This window comes from Nanorana parkeri, unplaced genomic scaffold (genome assembly GCF_000935625.1).
Source record: "Nanorana parkeri isolate BGI_ZX_2015 unplaced genomic scaffold, ASM93562v1 scaffold1561, whole genome shotgun sequence".
In the NCBI taxonomy this organism is placed as follows: Eukaryota; Metazoa; Chordata; class Amphibia; order Anura; family Dicroglossidae; genus Nanorana; species Nanorana parkeri.
In genome coordinates, this window is record NW_017307829.1 from 599 (window position 1) to 6,540 (window position 5,942).

The 5,942-nt window shown below is 40.6% G+C and overlaps 1 pseudogene; it reads left to right on the forward strand.

Annotated features, from left to right (window-relative positions):
- The first annotated feature begins 363 nt into the window (after positions 1 to 363).
- On the forward strand, positions 364 to 3,064 carry LOC108798787 (annotated as a pseudogene).
- The last annotated feature ends 2,878 nt before the right edge of the window (positions 3,065 to 5,942 follow it).

The following is a 5,942-nucleotide window of genomic DNA, read 5'->3' on the forward strand; positions in this document are numbered from 1 at the left end:
TCAGTTAATTTTCCAGTTCAGCTATGTTGTCCTAGATTGTTCACTTCTCCTCCCTTTCCCAAACCCTTCACCCTTTAGTGAATAACCCTGTTAGAGAAATCCGTAAATACAGATGAACTTATAATTAAGTGATATAGCACATATTTTTGTTAATGGGAGGCCAAAGTTCTACTTTAAGGTTTCAAAAGGTTTCCTAAGCTAAAACTAATTCTGAGATGGTTTAAAATTCATAATGGAGAATATTGACTGATGAACGATGACTTTCAGTTAGATATTTTCTCAAAACTAAAATACTGTAATTTATAGTTAGTTACTTAATTAGTTTGATAAAATTTTGCTTTTTAATTATTTTTCCCATTTCATTCATAGTTGTCCAAGACATATGGTCCAGTAATAGGTTTCCAACTCGGAATGGAGAAGTTGGTTGTCCTCTGTGGATATGACACTGTGAAAGATGCTCTAATCAACCACGCCGAGGAATTTTCAGACAGGCCAAGGTTACTAGTGTTCGATAAAACCATAAGGCAAAATTGTATGTTTTAATATATTCAATGAAGTGGAATCAAAGCATATTGTCTAAAGCAGCCTCTCCTTATGATTTTTACCCAGGAGGAACCCATGAAATAATTGTAATTTCTCAAAGAACCCTTGTTAAAATTATTATAGCTAAATCTCATGGTACATTATTGTAATCAGTATGATCAGGTAGGAGATGTCCCTTTACATTGGTGGACAATGTGAAAAGGACCCTTCAAATTGGTGGTCAATGGTAGAAGGGCCCCCTTACATTGGTGGTCAGTGGGAAAAGGGCCCCCTTACATTGGTGGTCAGCGGGAAAAGGGCCCCCTTACATTGGTGGTCAGTGGGAGAAGAGCCCAGTTACATTGGTGGTCAGTGAAAAAGGGTGCTCCTTTCACTGGTGGTCATTGGAAAAAGGGCCCCCTTATGTTGGTGGTCAATGGGAGAAGAGCCCCTTACACCAGGGCTAAAAATTTCAACTCCTGAGCTACCTTAAAGTTACTCACCACCAATTGCCCCACCTGACCCCTACCCTGCCCCAGCCTTAAAATTTACTCGCCCCCAGTTGCCCCACCTAACCCCTACCCTGCCCCAGCCTTAACTCCGCCAGGTCAGCGGTGTGACGCACAGTACAGAAATCAGTAACAACGCAGAGCGCAGAGGCCAGCGGTGTGACGCACAGTACAGAGGTCAGCAGTACAGAGGTCAGTAATGTAAAGCACAGTACAGAGGTCAGTAATGTAACGCACAGCACAGAGGTCAGCAGAGCAGAGCTCAGTAATGTAAAGCACAGTACAGAGGTCAGTGTGATGAACAGTATAGAGGTCAGTGAGGTAACACACAGCACAGAGTTCAGCAGTACAGAGGTCAGTAATGTAACGCACAGTACAGTGGTCAGTAATGTAACGCACAGTACAGAGGTCAGTGGGACGAACAGTATAGAGGTCAGTGTGACGAACAGTACAGAGGTCAGTGTGCCGCACAGTACAGAGGTCAGTGATGTAACACACAGTACAGAGTTCAGCAGTACAGAGGTCAGTAATGTAACGCACAGTAGAGAGGTCAGTAATGTAACGCACAGTACAGAGTTCAGTGTGACAAACAGTATAGAGGTCAGTGTGACACACAGTACAGAGGTCAGTTTGACGCACAGTACAGAGGTCAGTTTGACGCACAGTACAGAGGTTAGTGTGATGCACAGTACAGGGGTCAGTGGTGTAAGGAAGAAAGAAAAGGGATTTACAGTGCACTTAGCTTCTCCTCCTCGGCTGCTCTGTAGCTGCAGCAGTCGAGGAGGAGAAGAGAGAACGGAAGCAAGCAATCGCCGTGGTGGTAGTGTCCCATCACTGGTCCTTTGTTAAGAAAGCATAATCTAAAAATGATGAGCATTTAAAAATGAGTATGACAAATATTAACTGGTATTATTCTATTCTTAACTGGAACCTGTGTATAAGTTCTTGTGTTCTGTGTTCAGGCAGTGTCTTTCTGAGAGAACTGGAAGGTGATGAGAAGATTTGCACTTTCCACCCTGCGGGATTATGGGATGGGGATAAGATCGATAGAAGACAAGATCAGTGAGGAGGCAGAATGCTTGGTATGGGTTTTCCAATCACATGGAGGTGAGTATGTACAACGTTAACTCAAATCCAAACATGATGGTGGCAAGATTTATTTTAAATGTCTGTAAATTAAGGTGAAGCTTTTACCATTCAGGACAAATCAACAGGTTTACTTTAGCTCTCTGCAGCAGCAAATACTTACTTTCCATTTGCTCACCAACCAGGAGCAAAGGAAATCCCTGAGTAAACTATGTGTCACCAAAGTCATAGCATACACAGGATTATTAAAGTGCTATTTAAGTCATAATACTTTTAAGCTATATCAAATGCTGATGAAATCACTTACAATGAATGCCTCTCCTTGATGTTTACAGGATTTAGAGGGTTATTTACTAATGAGCCGAAAGATCCAGTTGTAGCTTCGGCTGATCCTTCGGCCACCTGAGACCTTAAATAATTTGTATGGAGATTGTAGTCCATCCCAGGAGTGAGCTTGGAGCGGTGACTACTTTACAACACGCACAGGGACCATGGGGAACAAAAGTAGCCCCCCTCCAGAAGGAAGGACAGTTTCAGAACCAATTCAGAGATGATTGGAGGATCTACAGCTGAGTGATACACAAATAAGATACATTGTTGTTCATAGCTAAGGTACTTGAATGTATTTTTGAGATTTAACTCCTGAGTTTAGTCTTACTTTTACATACATTGCAATGTATCCTTCCCATAAATGGCAAAATGAATGGGTAACACTTCAGTTTTATATTCACAGACCAAGCGTATTTATAAACATGTGATCAAATAGATTGACTATGAATTATGTTTCTCTTTGTGTTCAAATTCCAGGGAAGCCCTTTAACAATCACAACATCATTAATGCGGCCGTGGCCAACATAATTGTATCCATACTACTGAGTCGTAGATTTGAGTACGATGATCCCACTATACAGAAACTTATTATTAGGCTCTACACTGGTCTGTGGTAAAATTATCCTTTTTATTTCAGTATTTATTTCATTTTATATCAGTATTCCTGATAGAATTTTCACAGTGTAAATGTGTAGTGCATTTACCAGATCCTCTTCAGTACAGATTTGGTAGTTTTTTTCTGTTTTCTTTTATCCTACTTTTGTGTTTATTTTTAATCTTCTATTTTACAAATTATTTTTAGCTTTTTCATCTTAGAGAGTTCATCCCAAATTTGGGATAATATTAGACTCAGACCACAGTTCATTAATTCATATGCCCTCAGTGGAATCCTAATTTCTGTGTTATTTTCGGCAATTTGCATTGAGAGAAAAAGACCAAAGGCTGCTACAAAATAGCTGTTTTGGCCTTGCATCTCTATCCGTTGTTGACTGAGCTCCTTTGGATTGACTGCCAGTGCCACCGGGTTCCTTCTATCTTGGTATCCCTGGAAGGCTATTTTTCTTCTTTAGATTCCCAAGCCATTCTGCACAATTTTGCATAATTTGAGCTCTATAATACACACTTTTTGGAACCTGGTTCCTCCTAAGGATGTTTCAAGTTCCTGGAGTGGAAGGGCTGATATGAGGGTGCTCACAGCTCTGGCTAGTGTCTAATCACCTGATGATACCCGCTGTGACAGGGTACACGACTCTGTGTATGTCAGTGAGAGGTTGAAAAGGGCAGCTTTCAGCATATTAGCCTACAAATTGCCTGTGTTCTGTACTGTACTCCTTGAAACAGATTTTACCGGTAAGTCAAAAATCCTATTATTAATATTGTCTTTTTTTTTTTTAAGCTCTACAACAGCTTTCCATTTCTGATAGGCTTGCTGCCAGGAGGCCACAAGATCACTGAAAACATTTTACAATTTCAGAGCTTTTTAACAGCCACATTTACTAAGCAGAGAAAAGAACTGGATGTGAATGACCAGAGGAACCTTATTGATACATTTCTGGCCAAGCAGCACGATGTAAGGATTACCAATCACCGGGGCGAATCATTCAGTATAAACCAATTAGAGTGAAAATATTTTTACTTTGTCTTCATGTTTTTTGGATAGCAGAAGAAAATAAGAGTACACAAAGCTTTAAAAATGTCGAAGGGAATGAACCCTGTCTCATGTGCTACTTCTGTGGATTCAAGGCATCATCCACACTTTATTAAATGCACAAGCCCAATTATTTTTTATATATGTATTTATTTATTTAGCTTTGTATGGCTTGGGGAAGGGTTGACACCCCTGTCAGGTCACTAGTGTGTCTGTGACACCATTGAGATTTTCACTCACTTTCTGCTCCAGTTGTACCTAGGCCATTGCAGTTAGCCCAACTTCATGTATGTACTCTCTGGAGCTTATTCTCCATATATTATTTCAAAGAATCTACTAGGGAGTTGATGACATTGTGACTAAAATACACCTGTGCCCAGACTGTGGACATTAAAGTATTTACACATTATTCATTTAGAGATTAACTCCAGCCTACCCTTCAGCCTTGCACAGTTGTGCAGGCTCCTCTGCTGTACTAAAATTGCTTACTGTGATTCACTGAATTAAAATCTGCAGCAATTTAGATAGAATCTGCCTCATTACCTGGCTGGAGGATGTCCAACATCACCTAGGCTTTCTTCCCCTGGCATGCCCCTTTCATTTGTTGGATTTTTGTTCCTTCAGTTATGAAGGCTCAGCATTATGAGGGGGCGTTACCTAAGATGGTCTACCTAGGAACACATACTCCTTCAGACTGACATCCACACATTAAGTAATTTTGATATTTCCATAACTCCTCTTAAGAGCCAGCCCTCTGCTTCCATCATGGATGAGGGCTTTGGTGGAAGGCATAGGCAGGATGATGTACATATAGCAGCTTGGTGAAAATGTCACAACACCTTGCCGGCACCTCCCACCAGACATGGTCTGCCTGCTTTGCATACAGGAGGACAGAGACTGAGTGATGATATTGCTAAATAAAGATTGTAATTGTTTTATTTAGAAATTTTATTATCATGTAGATGGTGGTGGGCAGGAGCCGGGGAAGGTTAAATATAAGATGAATACACGTCATCTTCAAAACCCTCAGTCACCTCTATAGCTCCAGGCACTTTGCTGTAATTCATACTCAAAGATCACAACAGAGATTCTAAAATCACTTTCTATCAGCTTACAGCACCTGTTGTTTGCTTACATTAGACGGCTATCGGGCTGTCAAATCTGTTGCAAGAGAAAATAAGGGGAAAGGAGTTGTGATTTCAAACCCCTCTATTGTGAATTATGAAGATTAATTTTTTCACAATGTCTTCAGCTACAGAGGTCATTTCTGTCATACAGGGAAAACCAGAATCTACTCTGTATTACCACAATGAAAATTTAACAGCCCTGGTGGGCGACTTGTTTGCTGCTGGTATGGAGACGACATCCATCACTCTGAGATGGGCCCTCCTTGCTAATGATGAAATATCCTGATATACAAAGTAAGACATGGGAGTTATATTGCGTTTGACCACGGGCTGACCCAATATCATGACACATCATTAAGATTTTCCTTGTGAAATATGGTTTTCCATACTTATCACCAACTCTGAGAATTGTGCTTTGTGTTAGTAATATACAGTTTAGCACTGTCCTTATAAAACAGAAGGTGATTGTCTATTTGTCAGTGATATTCACCAAGCTTCTTGTCCCAATTAAAGTAAACCTTTCCTAAGAGATACAGCGGGGCTGCCACAGATACAGTATCTAGGTCATAAATGTATAACATCTTGTAATTCAATTGATATCTACATCCAAACAGAGAAAGTACAGGAGGAAATTGACAGATTCATTGGCAAAGCTCAGCCTAAATTGGAGCACCGGAAGCAAATGCCGTACACCAACGCCGTCATTTATGAGATTATGCG